Source organism: Phoca vitulina, unplaced genomic scaffold (genome assembly GCF_004348235.1).
Source record: "Phoca vitulina isolate PV1807 unplaced genomic scaffold, GSC_HSeal_1.0 scaffold37, whole genome shotgun sequence".
NCBI classification, from domain to species: Eukaryota; Metazoa; Chordata; class Mammalia; order Carnivora; family Phocidae; genus Phoca; species Phoca vitulina.
The window spans coordinates 3801114-3824353 of NW_022589740.1; the positions used below are offsets into that span (position 1 = coordinate 3801114).

Consider the following 23240-nt stretch of genomic DNA (forward strand, 5'->3'; position numbering starts at 1 on the left):
AGTGTCAAAAAGGATTAAGCCCAATGGGGCGCCTGGGTGGCTCAGTCATTAAGCGTCTGCCTTTGGCTCAGGTCATGATCCCAGGGTCCTGGGATCGAGCCCTACGTCGGGCTCCCTGCTCCACAGGAAGCCTGCTTCTCCCACTCCCCCTGCTTGTCCTCCCTCTCTCACTGTGTCTCTCTCTGTCAAATAGATAAATAAAATCTTAAAAAAAAAAAAAAGGATTAAGCCCAGAATGAAAGAATGCTTGTGGAAACGGAAAAGACATCAAGTGGTATTTATAAATTCACCTCCTCGGAGCAGGAAGATGTGAGGGGAAAGGTGACTGCTGGGGAAGTAACAAAATGTAATAGATAAGAGAGAAGACAGAACTATTAAACCACCATTGCATGCCTGGGAACATGAGCACAGACCTCAGAGGGGAGAAGATAGTAAGATGTAAAAGTACAGTCTGTCTGGCCCGGGTGACTTCCCCCCAGAGGATGACAGCGCTGCAACCTTGTCCTCAGAATCCCCGTCCACAGTCTTTGAGAAATTGTGAAGATCTGAGAGATGCTGCAAGCCCAGAAAAGAAAAGATGTCCCAATTTTCAAAATGATGAAAATAATATATTCTAAAATCTGTAGAGAAAATCTTGATGTTGATTTTTGGCAAAATTCAAGAATGGATTTTTGTACAGAGGGTATGTGAAAACTTAGAAATAGTGAGCATGAGAAACCAGAGTATTTTCTCTAGAAAGCAAGACAGGCCTTAGTAAATCAGAGGATCACAGGTATTGCAAAGATGGAGGGTGTGTGGACACAGTGAGGTGACACTTGCCTTGCTTCCCCGGGCAGCTGTAGCCCAAGCTGGCCTTCCTCTTGTCTTAGTTCTTTTTGTCAGGATGGATGTGCTTGGGCTCATCTTCCTGCTGACCTTTAGCCCCATAGTATAAATACTCCTGTGTTCTACTCACCAGAGCTCTCCCAGAAAACAGAATGCTGGAAGGAGGCTCTGCTCTCCTCTCCATCCTGGCTTCAAGAGCTGGAAATGGAGCTGGAGCACCAAAAGGTGGGATGGAGCAGCTTTTGGAAGACTCGAAGGAGAAGCAACAGGAGATCTTGCTTTTCCAGGAGGAATAACTAACCCAGGTAAGAGGGAGTCCATTGATAAGGAAAATGGCCCCATGTTCAGATTTAGAAGGGATATTGACTAGACAGTTAATGGCCTCTTTTGGAAATCTGTTTCTTCTCCGCTCTTCCTAATGATGGGTGACTTGGAGCCAAAGGGAAGACTTCTGTGGGAACACCTTTTTCTCTCCAATGTTGGGAGACTAAAATTTTGTTGTAGAAGGCTTCAGCATATCAGGTACTAGAGAAAGAATGTTCTCATGTTTCCAGTTTGTTTAAAGATACTAGTTTTGCTGTAATGTAGGAGACATCTACACCAGCCCTGACACTAAGCCCCAGCATAAACCGTAGAACTGCTTGTCACCATGACAAGAGCAGGGGCAGTAAGAATATGAAGCTGTTGTGTATGCTCCTAGCTACTCTAGCTAATGGCATGACTTCAGGAGAAGTTACTTCACCTCTCTGAGTCTCTATTTCCACATCTGTAAAATAAAAGTGATGGGTTTCATGACCCCTGGGTTGACATCTAGGGCTAAAACTCTCTGATGCAAAGGCTAGCTCACAGCGGGTTGCCCTGGGGACCCTTGCCAGCTCAGCAGACCCTTGCCTCTCCCCTGGCAGCTGCAGCATAAGCTGGCCTCCTGCAGCCACAGTGTGAAGAGAAACAGCAGTTCTTGCAGTCCCTCCAGTTAGAGCTACAGATCTCTGAGGCACTTTATGGCAATTCCAAGAAGGGACTGTAAGGTGTACATTGTCCCTACTCCCCCACCCCATGAGTTTCCTTCCCTTGCTTAGGATCATAGGGAGATCTTTACCTTGGGAGTTGTAGACATCTGGAAAGCTATAGAGTTCTGTCTCAGAAAGACCCCTAACCAGGCATGGGGCTCCCAAAAAGAAGATAGGAAAACCCAGAGGCTGGTGACATGAGCAAGACCCAGCCCAGCCATCCCTAAAAATAGGCCACAAAAGTCCAACCTTACCTACCTAGATGTCCAGAGACAAGTTAAAATCTGGATTATACGAGATTTTTTTAAAATATAAAGAACTGTCCTGGTGGTACCATCATTTGAAAAGGTCTTGAATTTGGGGAATAATACACACTGACCACCCACACAGCCAATGTAGCAATAGCCTGGTCCCTTACTGACCCACTCCCCAGTGAGAAAATTAAAAGATAAAAAAAAATTACAGAAATACCACTAATAGAACCTAAATTTCAAGTCTGGATCTAAGTTTTAAACTCTTTTATTGAGCACTTTCACCAGCTGCTGCAATGATAGCCTCATATTTGAGAATCTTGTTATATTTCCCCATGCTTCTTCAATCGGAGGGTATTCTAAACATAAATTTAATAAATCTAAGCAGTCTGCAACAGAGGGCTGATGTCAGTATGATGAAATTCAGCAAATACAAACAAAAAGTCCTGAGCTAATATCAGTAGTAGAAGTACAGGGGAATGGGGAGGTCTGGCCCTGTAGCCATTTATCGGCTGGAGGATGGGAGAGTTAGGTGGAAACACATGTACACAAGGAACTTGTAGGTCAAGGTCACTAGAAAAGCCAGTTCCACCTGAGACCACAGCTGTGTAAGAGTGGTGTCCATATGGTGAGACCATGTCAGAAATATTGTTAGATTGTGAGGCACCATCTTGTAAAAGGGACATTGACAAACGAGGGAACATCACTAAGACAGGGACCACAATGCTGAGGGACCAGAAATCTCAAACTGGTTGAAGAAACTAAAAATGTTTAGCCTGGAAAAGATGATGAGGGGATGAGAACTAGCTTTAAATATTTGAAGAACTGTCAGGTGAAGAAGAAGAGCTGATGTGTTTTCTGTCCCTTTGGAGGTCTAAGTGATGGGCAAAGGATACAGGTGAATGGAATATACTTAAGTGATGCTTTCCTTACCGCTCAAGCATTCTAGTGAAGGAATGGCTGGTTTGTAAGGAGTAAGCTCCCCATCCAAGCCCTCTTTACATGGAAAGGGATGGTTTGTCAAAGATCCCATGGAAGCAGGTCTTGCTTTGGGGGGGATGTTGACTCCCTAACCTTTCAATTCTAAGTTCTTCTGATTATATGTTTTTAAATTCCTTAAGCAATATGGTTTATTAAGAATGTTCACTGTTCGGCGAACTTTGAGTTTTCATAAAGCCTGGTTCAATTTCCTAATTTGCAGATGAGAAGGTGAACCAGAAATTGAAGAAATATAGGGGGGACAGCAGGCTGAGAGAACAGCTTATGTACAAAGTTATGGGAGTTGGGTCCTACTTGCCTGGAGGAGAGCTTTGTATGCGGGGGTGTGAGGAGCCAGGTCAGTTGAAAGAACAGCTGCCAGCATAGAGAAGGCCTACGGGGTTGGATGAAGGTGTACATTCTACACAGCAGACAATGGAAAATGGGTATTTTTTTCCTGAGTACGGTAGGTACATGATGGAAACAGAACTCTCTCATGGTAAGACTGGTGGGACAGCTGCAGTCAGGAGACATTAGAACCAGGGAAACCTACCGAATGGGGGCAGTGATGTTCCGGGCGTGAAGTGATGAGGGTCTCATCTAGGTGCCGTCAGGAAGATAAAGGGGAATAAATGGTAAGCAAAAAAAAAGTAAGAAAAACTTTGTGAAAATTTGGGTTTAGGGAAAGAAACAGAGGAACATCATAGAACTTTGAGGTTACTATCTGCAAACAGCTTCATCCTGAAATGCCTCCCTTTCACACCTTTCTCCCTTTTTATGGGTCTTTTAGAATTCATTTCAAAACACTACCACTAAGCCCCGTAAGCCCTTATCCTTAATTCTGCAATCCAATAAGATCTGTGATTTGAAATCTTCTCCATATACTCATTTGGTGACAAAACATAACTGACCTGACAAAAGGATATTCATGGTTCTCATTTATCTCACATAGCTCGTTGTGGGAATATGGATACATCTGATGAAGGCCTGCGGCCAATATCACTCGGTGCGTGTGATACATGGCATATATGGTATATGCATCCCATTGCATCTCCCCTCGGCACTCACCCTCAGATGGTCAACTCAGGGGAAACAGGGCCCTGCGTCCTAGGAATGGGGCACGTGGTCCCAACACTGGAGCTCCTTGGCAGTTCTAAAAGCACATGATGGAGCAGCAGCACCCTGCTGGCCAGTGAGGCTCAGCCAGCCCTCCTCCCAGACCCACACCTAATGCAGGCCCAGCTCAGCCGGGTCACCATCAGACTGGATGTCAGTCTACGCTGCAGCGCTCCAGTGCTTTGAATCCACATGTGAAAGCGGTAGCTTCCCAGGTGCCATCCCATGCTTAGCCCAGCACCTCCTATTTCCATTCTTTTATGATCTGCAAAGTGTGGCGACCTCACTCTAAATCTGCTGTCCCATTTCATCATCCAAACAGCCCTCTGGAGAGCTGGGACTAATGGTCAGACCAAGCCCACTGAAAGGCTTGTGTAAAGCAAACCAACGATCATTTGTATGTGGCTTTTGTGCAAAAGCCTAGCCTGTGTCTCATGGTGTTTTAGAATGTGTGTATAAATGTACGATACACATTCATATGTGTTGCTATAGCGACATGACAGCCAATATAACTGGTGGACAGGGTCCATTAGAGGAAGTGAGACACAGTCTTTGGTGGCTAGAAAAGCAAAATGTTATACAAAGAAATAAACATTTTTTCTTCACCTGCTTTGTTTCCAATTTCAGCACCAGTCTCCAGGCTGAGTGTGAAAGAGTAGGAAAGACACACTTGTTAAGAAGCTCAGAGTCTAATGCATGAAGTCTAAGTTTATAAGAATACAGTTTTTCCTTCTTTGTCCTTTTGTGAAAATTCCCAGTCAAAAAATATGAGACAGCGATTCTTAGATTTGGGCCATCTTCGAATCTGTGATGGAGATTACAGAAGCATTTCCTGGGCTCCGGTCCCAGGAGATTTAGTTGGCGTGTGGCCCTAGGTTCTGCATGTTTCACATAAACACCCCAGGTGGTGCTGGTGCACTGGGCTGCAGGCTGCAGTTCACAGAACCTCATTCTACAACATTGAGTCAAAACTGTAAATCAGTTCGTTTTACTTTAATTAAGAACCTGTCATTGAAAAGTATATGTCATTCCATAAATGTTGACATAAAGATCTTCAGATATTCTTTATGTCCTTTTGCCTTTTGCCTAAAATAAAACTATCCACAGTTATTTCCCAGAACCAGTTAGAAAATTAAAGCAAAACTAAGAACAAACAATCACTGTCACCACCACCACCACCAAAAAGATCCACCAACAGATCCCTGCCTGGGGTGGAGACATGCCCACTTTCATGATGGATGCAGTGGCATCACCATCTGCTTTCACACTCGGTGGCTTCAGTGGTTCCTTGAGCATGTTCGGCCATCAATATGAGGAGCTCACTGGCAGAATCAACAGGATGGATGAAAAGCCAGCCAAACCATAAGGTATTATTTAAAGACAAAGTAGCAAAATGTGAGGCCCTCTTGCCCTGTGCTTATTCAAGTATCCCAGCAATTTTACCTTCATCCCTGTGCTGCCAGGTCTGGTAGGTGTTGATCATCAGTAATCTATGAAGAACTCAAATATGGCTTCTAAGAAATCCATTTTATGTGCATAACATTTATGAAAGCAACAAGATATTGCGGAAATATCCGATCTGCTCAGAATCCAGTCACAAATCCTTTTTGGGGAAAAGACCTAAAACCATTCTTGCATTCCACTCTTTATGAAATGTTAAAAAGTAGCTCTGTGTCTCAATAAAATGTTGGAAAAAAAACATATCTTTGAGAGGAGGATGCTCCAATATTTAACGTTCTGTATGTTATATTCTGTCCCACCATATGACAGAAACAGAGCCCATTCTTTAAAAAAAAAAAATTCTGGGTGACAACCACTGTCTTCCAATTTGTTTTAATTCAGGTAAGAACCATGTTGCGCTCTGTGCAGGGAACAGGGGGCGGTCCTACAGGAAAGAATGGAAAGGAGAAAGAAGCAGGTACCTAATTTAACACTTAAACATGTAAAACTAGCTCTTGACCTGACATAAACCTGCAGAATGTATACAGTGTTTATTACACCCAGCAGGTCCTATCATCGCTCAAGCCACTGAGGCTAGCACTGGTTTCTATTGCTGTCCTAACAAGTTACCATAAACTTAGTGGCCTAAAAGAACACAGGTTTATTATCTCACTGTTCTGTGGGTTAGGATTCCAACAAGGATCTCACTGGATGAAAATCAAGGTGTCTCCAGGGCTGCTTTCCATTCTGGAGGCTCTAGGGGACGATCTGTTTCTTAGCCTTTTCCAGCACTTAGGAACACCCCCCCCATTCCTTGGCTCATGGCCCCTTCCTCCATCTTCAGCACTAGCAACAGCAGGTAAGAGTCCTCCTCACAAGGCATCATTCTGACCTCCTTTTCTGCCCCTTCCACTCTTAAAGCCCTCATGTAATGACATGGGACCACCTGGACAGCCCAGGATAACCTCCGCATCTAAGGTCCTTAACCTAACCAAGCCCATCTGCAAAGCACATCTGCAAAGCCCCCTTTGCTACGTGATATAACATAGTCACAGGTTCCAGGGACTGGAATGGGGGCCTCCTCTGCAGGGGAGGGGCATTATTCTGCCCACCACCACGCTACTGACTCAGGTGCAACTAATAAATATTGAAACTAAAAACATATCTTTTCTAATGTCACCAGAGCACAATCTAGAACAGCAAATGAAGACAAAGCCAAATTAGAACCCTAGGAGAGTTCCACTGATGACCATAAAATTGCACGGGTACTGGTCTCTTTAGTAGTTGTGTTTTCCAGATGTGCCTTTTTTTCCCCCCTGCATAGGCAGACTGATTGTAGAAATCTCGTCCAAGGCGAAGAGTGCAGTGGTGGAGGGAGGGAAGGCGGTGGCGGAGTGCGTGTGCCTGGGACCCCACTCACCTCTGGCTATGAAATCGCAGCTGGATCTAAGGGGGCCGATGGAATGGTTTTCTTTGGACCTGCCCTTGCCCGAACGCGGGGATCCTTGTGCGCCTCCCCCAGGAGGCCACGAGGGGGCGCGGCGGTCCTTCCCTGGGAGCTCGCCTGGTACCCGCGGGCGCTAGGATGTGCCATGAGTCGGGATCTTGCCGGGCGCGCGTGTCAGCCTGAGTGTGCAGAGCTTCCTGACTTGTGGTCACGCATCCCCGGGGCTGGTCCGGGCGGCGCGGGGGGGGGGGGGTGACTGTGGAGGCTGAGCTCCTCGGGGAAAGCCATCTTCCTCGGTCTCCTCCAAACCAGGCTCTGACCGAGACAGATGGATCCGCGCGCTTCCCCGCCGGCGGAAAGGCTTCTCTCGTCGTCCTCGCAGACCCGGCAGCCTCTCCTGTGTTGCCGGTGTGTGTGTGTGTGTGTGTGCGTGTGTGTGTCCGTGTGCATGTGTGTGCATGCGCGTGTGTGCACGTGTGCGGGTGCGCGCGCCAGGGCTGAGGCAGGAGTTGCAGGAGAAGGGAAGAGTAGTGACAAGAGAAGTCGGGAGGAGAAGACCAAGGAGGCTGGGGAGGAGGCAAGAGGAGGACCAGAGCTGGATTACCCAAATGGGAAGGCAGCTGGGGGTAGGGAGCCAGAGGAAATGTCCCATTTATGAGGATACAGTTCTTAGTGTTGGGCTCATTCCTTTCTTTGGAGACTTGTCTGTCCCTGTGGGGTGTTTTCAGATGCCTGAAACTTGACTGCCCCACTTCAGGCTGTGGGTGCACCTCTAACAGGTGCGCTTCCCTAGCGATGGGTAACAGGCCCCCTGGGCGTGCACAGAGGTCTTACTCAGTGCTTCCGGGATGCTTAGGGAAGGGTCCGGTGAGTGGAGCCCTTTCGGGAGTTTCCTTTGGAGCAGCGCAGGGAGGTGTCTGGGTATCTTTGCCCTCCCTCCAGTGCTTGGGTTGCAGCACAGTTAGGCAAAGCTGCTGTCTCTTGCTCACTCCCCAGGGAACAGAAGTCAGTCTGAGCCCCCATGTTCCCCAGGGACACCCTACAAAACCTCAGAGAAAGTGGGGACTTCCCATCAGGCAACTTCGTAGTCATCTTAATCCTTCCTTTGGAGGACCTTTGACAGAATAGAATGATCAAGTCTTTAAAGAATGTCTTTTAGGGGCACCTGGGTGGCTCAGTGGCTTGGGTGTCCGGCTCTTGATTTGGGCTGGGTCGTGATCTCTGGGTGGTGGGATCCACCCGGCTTGGGGTTCCACAGACTGAGCGCAGAGTCTGCTTGGGATTCTCTCTCTCCCTCTGCCCCTCCTCCCGCTTGCACACTCGCTCACTCTCTCCCTAAATATATAAATAAATAAAATCTTAAAAGAAAAAAAGAAGAAGAAGAAGAATGTCTTTTGCAGAGGCATGTCATCTGGCAAAGATCCTGTTTCCACCACAGACCTCACAGGAACACCCACTCAGCTCTTGGACAATGGGTCATGGGGCTTCTTGCAATCCCAGACAGAGTCAAGCAAAAACTACCCTTAGAACTGGCGCTGTGCTTTTTAAATACAAGCTTAAAGGTTTTCTTCCTTCAAGGATTCCCCCTGGCTCTGGCTGAAGTCTCTATTCTGTAATAGAGAATCTATTCTACTCAGAATCTAGATCGACATTTTCCAGCCTTGATTTTAAAATAGGGGATGCCACACCAATACAGAGTAATGGGAACTGGGTCTGCCCTCCTGCCCGCTGCAAGAAAACACAAACAAAACCAGACAAAATACTTGAAATGCAGATTTTCAAGATACTGGGCATCAGGCCAAAGAGGATGGTAATGCCCAAAGGATGGGAAGCAAATAGGTAAGCCCTGCACCTGCTCCCATTGACTGCCTGAGAGAGTTTCCAAGCAAGGCACAGGGAGGGGAAACTGAAGGGGAGCCCAGGGGACCTCAAGTTGAGGACACTGAGCTGAGTCCCAGGAGGCCAAAGTAGCTAGAGGCCGCAGGACAGAGGACCAGGGAGGAGAGAGCTGCTGAAAGTCAATGAGGATCATCTGTCTAGGGGCCCCTCCAGCATGCAGCACAGTACTGATCAGTGCTTCCGTATATGACAAATTAGCCAAGCTCAGGGGTAAGTAATTTGAAAGGATTAGAAGGAACAGTGCCTGGCACTCACACAGGGCTGGGAATGGTGCTTCTTCCCAAAAGATAGACAGGAAGAAAAAAAAAAAAAAAACCCTCGTAATTCATGGGGGAGGGGTGGAGTATTCCCTCAGGATCGGGGAACTCATTAGCCCTGGACTGAGCACTGCTCTGGGCCACTTCACAAATCCTGAGAGCAAGACCGGAAATGATCAAACTGTTTCCAAGTATGTGCATCTCTGAACAAAGCTCAGAATTTATAGGAACACGAAAACATCCAGCAGCCAACAAGGTAGAATTCAGAATGTTTGGCATTCCACCAAAATCTCGAGGTATGCAAAGAGGCTGGGAAATGTCCCTAAATGAGGAGACCAAGCAATCGCTTGAAAATGACCCCAAGATGGCACAGATGTTAGAATCACCAGAGAAGGACTTAAAAACATTTTCTAAAACGGTAGTCCCTAAGTTCAAGATGTTAAGTAGGCAAATGGAAAATAGGTAAATGACCCAATCTAACTTTAAGAGATGCCAACTACAATGTCTGAAAGGAAATTACTGTAAGGGATTGACAGCAATTAGAAAATGCAGAAGAAAAACACTTGATAGGACCTGTATGGGGTCTACAGATCCCTTTGGAGGGCACTGCCCCCTTCATGCCAAGGAATCTTCCAATCCCTGAACATGGGATGTCCTTCCATTTCGTTAATCTAGTGCAGCAATATTCTGGAGTTTTCAGTGGACAAGTCTTTTGCTTCCTTGAATAGATTTATTCACAGATATTGTTTGGGATGCCATTATAAATAAAACTGTTGTCTTAATTTCCTTTTCAGATTGTTCACTGCTAGTGTATAGAAACAACTGGTTTTTGTCTATCTTGTACCCTGCAACTTTACAGAATTAGTTTATTGACTCGATTAGTTTTTGTGTGTGGATTATTGGGGATTTTTCTGCATATAGGAGCATGTCATCCCCAAAGAGAGATAGTTTCATTTCTTCTCTTCCACACTATTTTTGCTGACCTTCAGTTTTGAGAGACATTTGGGCCAGGTATAAAAGCCTATATAGCCCGCCACAGTCCACCCCTGGACTCTGCAGGTCAGAGATGAGCAACAACGACAGGAAGTTCCCTATTTTGGGTCACCTCTGCTGGGAGTCTTGGATCAGCATGTGCAGCCTAGGCTAGGGGAAGAGATCTGGGGAACCCTTGCTCTTTGCAAGCCCAGCTCCAATTGGAAGGACCACAGGGACCTCTGGATGCCCCTACAGGGATGGCTCATGGCCTGGGAGCTGCCAGGATGCCAGAGGTCAGAAAAAGACAAATCCCAAAACACCCAGCCCAAAGATCCTGTGTAGACGTAGGATAGGTTAACGGAGCCACGGGCGCTCTTCTCCGGTGGAATCACAAGCCTCAGGCAGGTACGGGGCAGGGGGGAGGCGGGGGCTGGGGGACGGCTGCTGACTCCAGGCCTTGGGGGTCTCCAGAGTTGGAGTCTGGAGGCCTCTGAAGGGGACTCTTCCAGGGCACGAGCCACCTCGCCCTCCTGCTCACAGTCCTGCTCCGGGGTCAGAAAGGGGAAGCTGAGGAGTCCAAAGGGTAGAACCACAGGCTCTTAACACAGGGACCCCTTTCTCTGTTATGATTCAGAACCAAGCTGCAAGGTTCCAACAGCACACCAGTCAGGCCATGAGCACTGCACTCCCGACCAACCTGTGGTGTTCTGGGCGGGGGGGGGGGCTTGGGGCTGGAGCGGAGCGGGGGGGGGGGGGGGGCCGGCGGGGGGCCGCGGGGGGGGGGGGGGGTCTCAGCATTTGAGGTTAGTAGCCCTCCCTCCCTCTCTCCCTCTCTGTCCCCTCCCCTCTTCACTCCAGGTTGCCTACCCCCACCTTTCTCCTGCTCAACGCTCCCCATGCACCCCTCTCCCTGCACAAACATGCCCAGACTGAGGGCAGCCCACTGCCCTGGGTGGGGTGGGGAGATCAGTTCTCTCCAGGAGGCACCCTCTGGAGTCTCTAGAACTTTTACCTGGTTCTAAACAGGTGCCATAATAAAGGTTTTTAACAGCCGCTTTGAACAACTTTTCACATCCCCCAGTTCTGGGGTTCCTCTAGGACCGAAGACACAAGGCCACAGTCGAGTTCTCGGTCCCCCCCAACCCCAGACTCCCAGCAGAGCGCGTCCTTCACAAAGTGGATGGGTACCTACTCGGTGCCAGGCCCTGCTGTGGCTGTATTGTGAGCAAACCCCATTTCCCTGCCTCATGGAGCCTCCACTAAAGGCTCGAGGGTGGCGCGGTGGGGACACAGGTGGTCAGTGTCCTTCCCACTGCCCACACCACCTTGCTTGGGGGGATTTGCTGTGAACCAAAGAGGGGAAGCCCAACAAGAATGGGAAATATCACTTCAGCCTGAGAGGTTGTGGTCTTCCCCTGGACCTAGTGGCTTTCTGGGAGGCACAGAGCAGGTGGGAGGGCCTTGGGCCCACTTTTCCTGCATCATGTGACCCACCTCACCCCTGCTGGGTGTGGAGAGCCCAGCCCCATACCTCCCAAATCACCTTGAGGCAGTCAGTCCATCCTAGCAGATTTGCAGCTTAGCAGATCACTTCTCCAGCAACCAGGGCTCCCGGTGTCTATTCTTGGAAGAATCACCAGCCAGCAGCCCTGCCCCACCCTGGCTATGCAGCCCAGTATCCACCAACTCTGCTTTCGGGGGGAGCAGGTGCATATTTGCAAGCTAGGGCTTGTCGTTAGGCAGCCTCCTTGTCCTCTGAGAGCCATGACCAGCTTCTGAAGACCCTTGCTGTGTTCAAGATCCCTGGTGTGGACTTGGATAAAACTTCTGCACATGAAAAACTCCATTTTGAGAAAAGCTCTGTTTTCCTTTTTGAAACACATAGCTAAGGAGCTCGAACTGGGTAGAAAGACCTCTAAACTGGGCCAGAAGTGGCCACCGTTTTACAAGCAGCCGCTCTTTAAAATTCAACAGGATGACTGGCATCTGGACCATAAAGCTGTCGGTATGAACAGGAATGTAGCCTCAAAAAATATTCGGGGTGTGGGCATCCAGCACCCTGAGCCCATTCGGGTGCTTGGGGTCAAACTAGAGCTCCACAGATTTGGAGCGCACCTTGCAGCCCAAGGCCAACTGACCGGGTGCTCACTGTACATCTGTTGGGTGCCCCAAGTCCGGGTAACTAAGGACAAGTGGCTGCTGAGGAACAGTCACAGCAGTGGGTTATTAAAGAAACACCTGAGAGCCGTGAGCAGTGGAAAGGCCATGTGGGGTGGTTGGGGGCACCCTCTAAAAAGAGATACCTGGGAAGTTGTGATTGCTGGAGAAACCCCAGCCCCGAGAGGCAACCGGTCCCCCAAAGCGGACTGACAGTCCTTAGTGTAAAATGAGGCCTCAGAAAGCTACTCGGAGTGTGGGCTCCCTCCACCCTGGAGGCTCTGCAGGTGGTTGGGTTAGGCCGTATGTCCACAGGCCTGGAGTGTCCCCGGCAGCCCCAGGCCTGCTCACAGCAGGCCAGGATATCCGGGACCTAGAACAGGGCAATGCCCGGCGAGACTGGTTACCAGGAGGAAATTGTTGGAGGGCCTTACCCTGCATAATCGGACCTCTTCCTCCTTCGGGAACAGCTGGAGAACTTGCATTGTCCTCCTGGGTTGGGGCCTGACCACTGATTGGGTGGCCAGCAAAAAGGTACTCCCAGGGGCCTTGCCCTGGAGAAGCTTGGCACCCCCCCCCACCGCCAGACAGTCTGTCTAAATGGGGAATGGCTGTCACCAGTGTAAAGCTGTCACCTCAGCAAGATTTTCGGTGGGTGGGCTTCCTGTACCCTGGGGGCTATGCAGGCTCCACAGACCGCGCTCACCAAGGCCAGCTCACGGGGTCTGCGTGAGCACGTGGCCAGAGAAGCCAGGGGAGCCAGGCACCTAAATCAGGAAAGCCATAGGGATAGGCCAAGTCACAGGAGCGGGCACCTGGGGATGCACATCTGCCTAGTTTCAGTCCAAACCTACACAAAGGCACATGTCCTGCTGGGAGGGAGACGTGGAGAAATGTGGATTGACAAGGGGCAGACGGTGAGTCCACAAGCTGCACAGGTCAGGGCACCGGCCCCCTGGACCAGGGCATCTGTAGGGAGAGGCCAGCTCATAGCAGCGGGTTTTTGAGGGTACCCGGCATCTGCTTCATTGGCAGAGCACGGTGGGAGCTGGCTGGCAGGGGTAACCCTCCTGCAGAAGACCTCTGGGGGCCCTGATGGCTGGAGTAGCTGGAGACCCCATCAGACAAGCAGTCCAAATGGGGACCACACTCAAGCTGTCACCTCTGATAGACTCTTGGGGTTGGGATCCCTGGCCAGGAGGCTATCCTGGTGGTTCGGGACCGGCCTGAGCTCCCCAGGCCAGGAGGGCGCCAGATTCCCCCAGATGGGCTGAGCAGGCGCCTACTGAGCATGCACGAGCCTTGCAGGTCAGGGAGCTAGTGAACAGGGCAAGTGTGCGGAAGGCCGTGTCTCTGGAGCAGGCCTGTGATGGTCCAAAGCTTCCGCTTATTTCCAAGCCCTATCCTACACAAATGAGTCTATTTCTTCCCCGAAGGTAAAGCTGGTCTGCTTTGCCTGTGGGACCCGTGTGGCTGCCAGGATATCCTTCCCTAGGAGATACCTGGGGGAGCCTTGACTTCTAAGCTTGGGACCCAATTAGGCCGGCAGGCAGTTCCACGAGGGCCCGTCTGTCACCGTTTCAAGCTGCCACCTGAGAAAAGTGGAGGGAGGGCTTCTTCCACCCTGTTGGGGGTGATGTGGGACTGATCCGAATCTCCACTGGCCTGGAGGTGCTTAGCTGGCTGACAGGGTGTGCAAATGCACATCCTCGAACTGCCCAAGTCAGGGGAGCCAGGGACCTGGGATGGGGCAAATGTTGGGGGTGGCAGCATCTCAGAGACTGGCTGTTGGGGGTATGTGAAATCTACCCGCTTCCAAGCCTGAACGTACACAAATAGGCCTATTTCCCTCTAAGCCTGAACTAGAGGAAGCTGAACTGCTGGGTCATCCTCCTGTAAGAGCCACCTGGGTGCCTTGAGTTCTGGAGAGGGCAAGGACTTAATCAGGCAGTCAGCCCAAACGGGGCTGATTGTCACCAGTTTATTGCTTCTCAGGAATATCTGTGGGGTTTTAATAATTAAATTGTAGGCTTCATGGGATATAGCCCCATCCTAAAGTTAGTGCAGGAAAACCTAAAAAAAAAAAAAAGAAAAACTGGATTGATAAGAAATATTTGCGGGGTTTTGATCCCAGTAGCCTGATGGTTAGGCAGGTGGTTCAGGACCAGCTCGCCCCCCACCCCACGAGCGCGGAGGGCCCCAGCTGCCACTGGCGGGCTGATGGGGCACATACTGCGCATGGGCGAGCTAGGAGGTTCATATAGCCATCGATTTGGAACAGGGCAAGTGGCTTGAGAAGCTGGGTCTCCGGAGCAGGCTATCGGGGTTTCAGTGCACCTGCCTATTCCAAGGCCTGTCCTACACAATTGTGCATATTCTCTCTGAAGGCACAGATGGAGGAGTCTGGACTGCCAGGATGTGGCTTGTTGGGCTGCAGGAATCTCCTTCACGAAGAGACACCTGGCAGCCTTGAAGACTGGTAAGCCTGGGACCCATCAGGCAGCCATTCCAAGTGGGGACTGAGCCTAGCCAGTTGAAAGGTGCGTCTCAGAAAGATTTTGGGGTGGTGGGCTCCTTCCAGCCTGGAAGCTATGCATGTGGTTCAGGACCAACCCAAGCTCCACAGGACTAGCCTCTAGTCTGCGGGCTGACGGGTGCTTTGTGAGCATACTGCAGCCACGCAGGTGAGCGTAGCCAGGCGTCTGGTCCAGGGCAGGTGTCTGGAGAGGCCAGTTCACAGGAGTGGCTAGCAGGGTGCACAGCATCTATTTCCAAGTGCTAATCCACACAAATGCGCATTTCCCCCTAAAGGCAGAGCTGAGGAATCTGGAAGCCTTGCACGGGCTGATTCCAGCATGCTGACCCGGGGGGCCTCAGTAAGAGACACTTCGGAGTCTTGATTGCTGCGGAAGCCCTGAACTTCAGAGAAGCGTAAGTACACATATCTCTCACCCATTTCGGTGGCTGCCTCAAAAGGACTCTTAGGGGTGGGCGCCTTCCATGCTTGAGACAATGCAAGGAGTTGGGGAGTTGATGGGTGTACACTGTGCATGTGTGAGCCTCCCGGGTCAGGGGAGCCAGGGACTTGGAACAGGCAAGGTCAGTTGAGATCAGTAGCAGACTCTTGGGGGGTGGGGGGGTACCTCCATCTGCCTGGATCCAAGTCCTAACCTACACAAATGCATATATTCCGCCTGAAGTCTGCTTGGTTTGGGGGAGCAAATAATGCTCAGACTGATTTTGTCTTTGCCAACAATGTCTTTAACACTAGTTCACTCTGCAAATATCTCCAGCCCATAGCATACAGGGTAATGCTTTTTAATTTACCATTAAAGAAGTAATATATTCCAAACTAATGCTAGATTAATCACACTATTCCAGGCAAAGGGAGATGAAAGCAATAAAGTTCAAATGTAGTCGGTTTATAGGAATCGGCACTTGGAGAGACACCGTTGCCCACCGAGATCTGGCCAGCAGCTGCCAGAACCAAATTAAAAGTTGGGTGCTGCTAGAGCACGTTTCTAGGGAAGGAGGGTGCTGGTGTTGATGGGCCAGATGTACATCCCTGAGGGGTCTTTGCATGGCTTTCACCCCTGCCCATAAAAGGGCCTCCTTTTCCTCGACAAGAGCTCATTGTTCCAAGGTCTTTGGAGAGAGATTTTAAGTCAGCAGATTGTAGCTTTGCTAGACCGAAAACTCTCGGATAGTCCTCACTAGCTGTCGGGGTTTATAGTCTAAGTGCCCTCTTCCCATAGTTGCTTCTCCTGTGTCTTCATTGACACGCCCGCCCCCCTCTGGGCCCCCCCACCCCACAGCAGTGAGCTACTGAGTTCCTACAGGTGAGAGCAGCTGGGATGATGCCATCCCTTCACAACTTTCTGCATTCTTGGATCAAAACAACTTTTCTACTGAAAACAATTTGGGGGGGGGACGGAATTCACCAGAAACAAGTGGATTTGAAGTCCTATCAAATCAACACACAACGATCCACGCTGTGATTTCAAATTGCTCACACTGATTCACACTAGGGCCTAATGCCTTGTACAAAATCCAAGTCCACAGAAACATCAATCCACCCTGAGAGTGCACATCATTTACGGCCTTAATCACAATCACATTTTGTGAGTATTTTTCCTTTGATGCACATTCTTTGACATCATACTTTAATGACCAGCATCAGCAACTATATACCTAATATGATCAATAGAAGCATACCAAAGAAATCTTGAATATGGCACCATATCTAATTGTCAAATGATCAAAAGTTAAATTTCTTAAACCAGCACTTTTAACTTCCTTGATAATCATGTTTTCAAGTAAATATTATTTTCTTAAGGTCCCCCTCCAGGGCATACAACCATGCACAGCACTATCAAGCATGTGTCCAGAGACTAGAACATCACAATTCAAGGCTGCCATTTATTTCGGGAATGCATATTTTTGCTCTCTTTCCAATTCCTGAAAAGTTCTTTTACTTTATTAGCCTCAATTTCCAAATGTTTCTATACTTGTCTTTACTTTTCTAACATATGACTTATATTTATTAGATTAATTTTTGGAGGTTCAATGTGAACTATTTCTCTGGTTCTTTTAATAGTTCCTTTATCTTCTCTAGCCTCGTATAATATCATTTCCTTCTATTTTTACATCCATGCCCTGTTCTAGTTGTACCCGTCCCATCACGTCGTGTCCTTACATTCCCCTTGACGCCAACAAGTTAGGGAGAGGCTGGGCTTACACCATACTGTCCTGGTCCAATTTCCTATATTCTACATAACTGGCTAAGGAGGAGTCAAGGCCATATTCATAGGTACTCATACCCTAAGGGCATTTTCACTCCATTCCGCCAACACATCCTTAGGAACATGTTTTCCCTTCTGTCAAAAAGGGGCTTCTGTGGCCTATAAGCTCCACTCTGTCTTTTGGTGTTGGGGAACCACAAAAGTGTGGTACTCGATGGCATGTTTCCTCCTTGAAATGCCAATAGTCCAATTTCACAGTTACCCAAGGAATCACGACCATCGGGATGTGTGGTGTCCACTTCGCTTCTGGCTGGGTTTTCTGGTATCCCAGGTGACCAGGCTTGCTCCGAGGTCATAAATGCTCTATAATTCTATGTATTCCACATTTCAACCAGTCTTAACTGCTACAATTGTCAGTCTGCAATTAGAGAAACATCATTCATGGTGGTTTTTTGGTATTCTGTTATTTTTACCAATTCCTCCAACTGCTTAATGTGGAATTCCCATTGCTCTGTTAACTTCCATGTGAAATTCACTTATGGTTTGTAACATGCTGCTAATATTATCCATCTGTGTACCCAGTGATGACAAAGCTGCCATGGCATGTGTGTTAAATTGAGATCATCTGGTTTCAAAATATTTAAAGCTTAATGTGATTTGATCGATTTGGAATTGAGGGAAAAGTGGCGGCTCTTTTTTTTTAAGATTTTATTTATTTGTCAGAGGGAGAGAGAGCACAAGCAGGGAGAGAGGCAGGCAGAGGGAGAAGCAGGCTCCCCGCTGAGCAAGGAGCCTGATGCGGGACTCGATCCCAGGACCCTGGGACCATGACCTGAGCTGAAGGCAGACACTTAATGACTGAGCCACCCAGGCGTCCCTAAAAGTCTCTTTTTCCTCCACTTAAACCTCCTACCAGTCCAACAAGGAACCGTAAGGGTTTCCTTCCTTTTAGTGACTCTGTTTTGGGCATACGTTGCAAATTGGACATAAATGAAGTTGGATAAAACTGAGCACATTTGGGGGATCTCTCTCTGTCTAGAAAGTCCTGCATATTAAATTTCAAGTCCTAGGCCACTATTGTAGCTCCCAATAGGACTGTGAGAGGGTTTATTAACAAAGAATCCCATATTCTTGGGGCAGAAATCAGTGGTATGAGATTGAAGCCTGATATATACCACCAAGGATAATGGTGTTAGGTGCTAAGTTTCCCGTGTGTCCTCTGTACACATTACTAGGTGTCCCTGTTCTGTTAAAGTCTGGACACAGTGTCCACGGATCTATCGTTAATGATCTCATTCATGACATTGGTCTGCAAGCTTCTTGGGAGCTTCTCAGATGTAATGTGAAGGCGGCCCCTGTTCAAAGGGCAGGAAGAGACGAAAGAAAGAGGCAGGCTTTTCCAGATTGGTAGATGGCAGGTTTACTAAGCAAGGGCACTTACAGCAAAAGGAGTAGATCCCCCCCCCACCCACCTGTCACATCTTAAAGGTTTACATAGAGGTCTTAACTGGGTTTAGTCATGTTGACCATCCAGATGGTCTCAACACCACTTCACTGTCTCAAGGCCATGTCCTTGGAGCAGACTCTGGGAGCAGGGAAGGCAAGCAAACCCCACATTTCAACGCAAGGGGAGGGAGCGAGGAACCTCCAGTTGCCTGGGTCCAGGTCACAGAAAGTGGTGGTCGTGTCCTCTTGGTGATCTCCCACAACACTCCGCCTTTCATGACCAGCTCTTACAACCTCGCATGCATGCCCCCCCTCTTCTGCCGTGTGCCCTGGGTGGTCAGCAAGGGGCTTCGCTAGCCTGGAGGTGGGGCCTGTGGTGTCTGGCTGGCTGCGTTGGAGGCAGATGCCATGGCAACAGTGCAAGAGAAAACATAGATCAAGACCAGGATTCCCAGAATCAGTGACAACTTTTTCCACCAGGAGTCCCATGATCCCAAGCACTGATTTGTTAAATCCAAGGCTGGTGGTCAGATCACTCAGGGCATTTACATGTATCCTCGTAGCACTTAATAAACATGATACATTCATGTTCACACATGTGAACACACGGCACTTCTTGTGAAGCAGTAATCATGTCCAAGGCTATTGAAATTTTAGAGGACAGTTCTTCTCATTAGAGACGTTTCAGTGTTCAGTAAGTAAGGATGGATTTTTTCTGCGATCCTTCGAGCCTTACTGAGTGAATTAAGTGAGGTCTGTAAATGTCATATGTTCTGCAATGTCTGCAAAGCTGCTGGAGCAAACAAAGATGGCGGCCAGATGATTGTACCAGTCAAAGACAGTGTGCCCATCTTGCCTTAAGGAGAGGGAGGTTGTCAACTGTTGTTACCATGGGACAAGTCCTCCCCGTGCCCAGGGAAAACCCAGGATATAATAGCCCAACCACCCAGATAGAAGCCATGGCCAAAGATTTGTGCCACAAAACCACTGGGCCCCATGTGGGGCTACCCAATACCTAGATAGTACGACCAGTCAGTGCCAAATTAGTCACCTCCCTTCACATGAGAGAACAGCTGAGGAGTCCAAGTGGTATCCATCCCACGTTTCTGGTAAAATTGGGTTGATTTTGCTTAGAGTGACTTTTTTTTTCTCCTGTTTCCAACATAGGGATGCCCAGGTGCTCAAATCTCATTAGCCCAGGGTAGATCACATAAACCCATCCCAAATCTGAGCATAGCCACTCATGGCTCTGATGGTGGTCTTTCTAGCACCTTTCCAGTCAGCAATTTGATGGGCTGCCTCTATCGTGTGTTTGACAAAAAAAGAATACCCATGCCTGGTGTTATCAGTAGTATGTGCACAAGCCAGGTTTCTGGATCAGTACTGGTGATATCAGATGAACCAAGGGTGGTAGTTCTAGCTTGTTCTTGCTCAATGTAATGCTTTAGGGCCATCCAATCCCTTCCCTGGAGGGACAATACCCCGCATGGCAATCCTGGCAAGGGAGAGGGGCAGTTGCCCACATACCCAAGAGTTGGCTTGATTTCCTTGTCGGGCATATGAGTAGGTCCACTGTAGAAAGATATTTCCTTCAGGTGTTCATCTTGTGACTGGACACCACAGGAGAGCAGAGCCTAAGGTTAAAAGACAGATATTTAGTAGGAACTTGTATGGGGAGGTATTCTCCTTCTACAAGAATAGCACTTGTGGCCTGAGCTGTAGATGTTAATGTGGCCACAGCCTTAGGAATTTGAGCAGGTTGTGCATTCCAGCCACGATGGCTAGAGGAGGCAGCACTGTGAGGAGATGGACTGGGGGTGGGATATGCCAGATCAGGACACCCGTCTTCTCACTTCTTTCTGTGGAGCGTGTTCCATTCCAGGTATAATGCATTTCAACAGGTCCTACTGCGGCAGGACAGCAGGATCCCAGGGGAGACTGAGTCGTTTCCTGCCACCCAGGAGTGTGGAGTAACTCACCCAATCTGCTGGGACTTCCCATTGCAGATTCCAGTGCATAATTCCTTTGCCCAGTGTGATGGGGTTGCTGGTCTCAGCAGCATAGCGCATTGATCGCCCACGAGAGTCAGGGCAATGGCTGTGTCCCATGATGTTCATACCTCTACGGTGTTGGATGCCTCAGCAAAGTCCCCAGTCTGGCATATGTGGCAACAGGCCCTACTGGTGGGTCATTCAAATGAATTAAAGCCTGGACAGTACTTTAGTCCACCCAGCCAAGGTGGTTTTACCAGTTACTAATTTAATCTGCTGCTTTAATATTCCATTTTTCCTTTCTACCAACCCTGCTGCTTGCAGGTTATAGGAGAGATGAAACTTCCATTCACTATCATGGCCCTTTGCCCAGTCTTGCATGTCATGACCTTTGAAATGTGACCCCCCCATCACTGCCTATACAGAGAAGGTATCCACATAGGGTACTCAGGTTCTCTAACCCCTAGTGGTGGCAGCCTGGTTTCCAGGGTGACAGTGGGAAGCTTGGATTAGGCCAGCTGTGGTATCCACACAAACCAAGGCATATTTACAACCCTCACTCAGAGGGAGGGAGCCAATATAATCAATTTGCTAATCCCTCCCCCATTAGGAACACCAGTGGATGGTTCCAGACTCCTTTGGCAGTTGCCTTGGTGTTGTTTAAAACACACAGGACAGGGCACTACTGCATTAATCAAGTTGCTGTACTTTAAGGGCAATCTGTCGTCCTTGGCAATATGCCATCTCACCTGGGCACTGTGGTGTCCACTGTCTATGCACCCAGTCTCCTGTGTCTACTGAGAGCCAGTGGCAGGGGCTCATACCTGAGCCAGGGCATCTACTTTCTGGTGCCAGAAGCTGTCCATGCCGTAGGAGCTGGGATATGAAAAACAGTGGGGACTACCTCGTACTCTTGCTGTGGACCTAAATGTCTTTCCACGTATCCTGACCCCACAAGGGCTCATTCATGATCATCCAACCCTCGACTTCCTGTTGCCCAAGCCATAGGGTTCATCCCTTTAGAACAGCCCAAATGTCAGTGCAAAGGGTTAATGTGCTCATGAGTGATCACCAGCCAAGCAGCTCTGAATTCAGCGCTGGGTGAACTGGTTGCTGTGCTTTGTTCCTGTTTCCCTCCAGATGGTGTCAGTGTTGGACTGAATAGTGACCACAGTCAGTGTGGTAGACTGCAAAGACTAGATCTATCTGTACACCAGTCACCAGCCAGAATTTCCATGCTTCCACTCTGCAGGCTGCAGTGATGACAGATGCAGGTGCAGGGACATTTGCAGGACCCCCATACCCTGTACAGGGCCTGCTAGAGACAGCGGGCTAGCAGACAGGGGATTCCTCTGCTGCAAATGGTCATGCCCTTCAGTCACAGTGGGGATTTTAGCCAGAGCAGGGATAGGTCAATGGGAAATATTCTCACCCCACTCATTGACAGGCAGGGAAGTCCTTATCACTATGGACTGTTCTTTAGTGAAAGGCTCTACCTGGAGGAGTGCTATGTACACTGCTAGGAGTAGTTGCTCCATGGGGCGGGGTTGGGGGGAATATCAGCTTTCTGCCCCCTTCCAGAGCTGAGACCAAAATCCTAGGGATACTCTCTCATTCCCTTATTTCTGCCACATGGCCAGCCCATGTCACCTGGAGTCACAGACACGTCTATTTCAGATGATAGCCCTGCTTAAGAGATGCCCAAAGCTATAACCTGCTTCACTAGTAGTTTTGCTTCTCAAAGGTGGTTCACTGCTCTGATCCCCTGTCCCACACATGCCCTTTCTTTACTAGGTGGGATAAGGGACAGAGGCACCGTGCCAGGTGGGGAATAAAAGTCCTCTAAAGCTCCCAAATCCCTATGAAGTCTTGCACCTTGTTCACATTTATAGGGGTTGGGAAGGTTTGTACCTTATCAATCACAGTTTCTGGGACAACACAGTCTTATCTGACCAGACAACTCTCAAAAACCTTACTGCAGTCCATGTTGACCTTGAATTTTATGTGGTTCACTGCCCATCCTCACCCTCAGAGATGCTCCAGCAAAACTTGAAGGGTGTCCTGCAACAGAGGCAAATCTTCACATGTTAACACTGTATCATCAATGTAATGGGCCCACTTCACTGATGTGGGATGCCATCCCCATGACATATGGTGGGGTTCTGCAGGTAATCTTGGGGAAGCCCTTGAAAGGTCTATGTTGCCCCTCCCATGTGAAGGCAAATTGATCCTGTGACTCAGTGGTCAGGGCTATACTGGAAAAGGCATTTGCTAAGTTCAGTGCAGCATGGTACACTCCTAGGAACATGGCCAAGGTGTCTAAGATGGTGTCCTTGTTGGGCAAAGCCAAACAGATGGGGGCCACTGCCCTACTCAATTCTCAGTGGCTCACTATCATCTGCCATGAACCATTTGGCTTTTTTATGACTATAGACCATACTAGGCTATTGAGACTACTACTACATACAATATCCACTTGGTACAGCTTTTGAATGGTTTCTCTCACCTCCTTCTGCCCCCAGACAATTTATACATTTAACGGTCACTACTCTTTGCAGGTATGGCAGGCTTACCAGTTCCCAGTTCCTGTATCCCTCAGTACTGGTTTGATTACTTTAAATAAGAGGCAGAACTCACTGATAGAGGTTTACAGAGTTTGACTCTTAGAGGATATCAATGCCCAATATGTTCTCTGGTCTTGGACAG

General features: G+C 48.8%; 1 long non-coding RNA gene across 1 annotated transcript; it reads left to right on the forward strand.

Moving 5' to 3' along the window:
- Nucleotides 1-648: 648 nt before the first annotated feature.
- On the forward strand, nucleotides 649-15281 carry LOC116646631. The gene is made up of 3 exons (XR_004302158.1): nucleotides 649-1130; nucleotides 14743-14834; nucleotides 15167-15281. It is a non-coding gene; the product is annotated as an uncharacterized LOC116646631 (long non-coding RNA).
- The last annotated feature ends 7959 nt before the right edge of the window (nucleotides 15282-23240 follow it).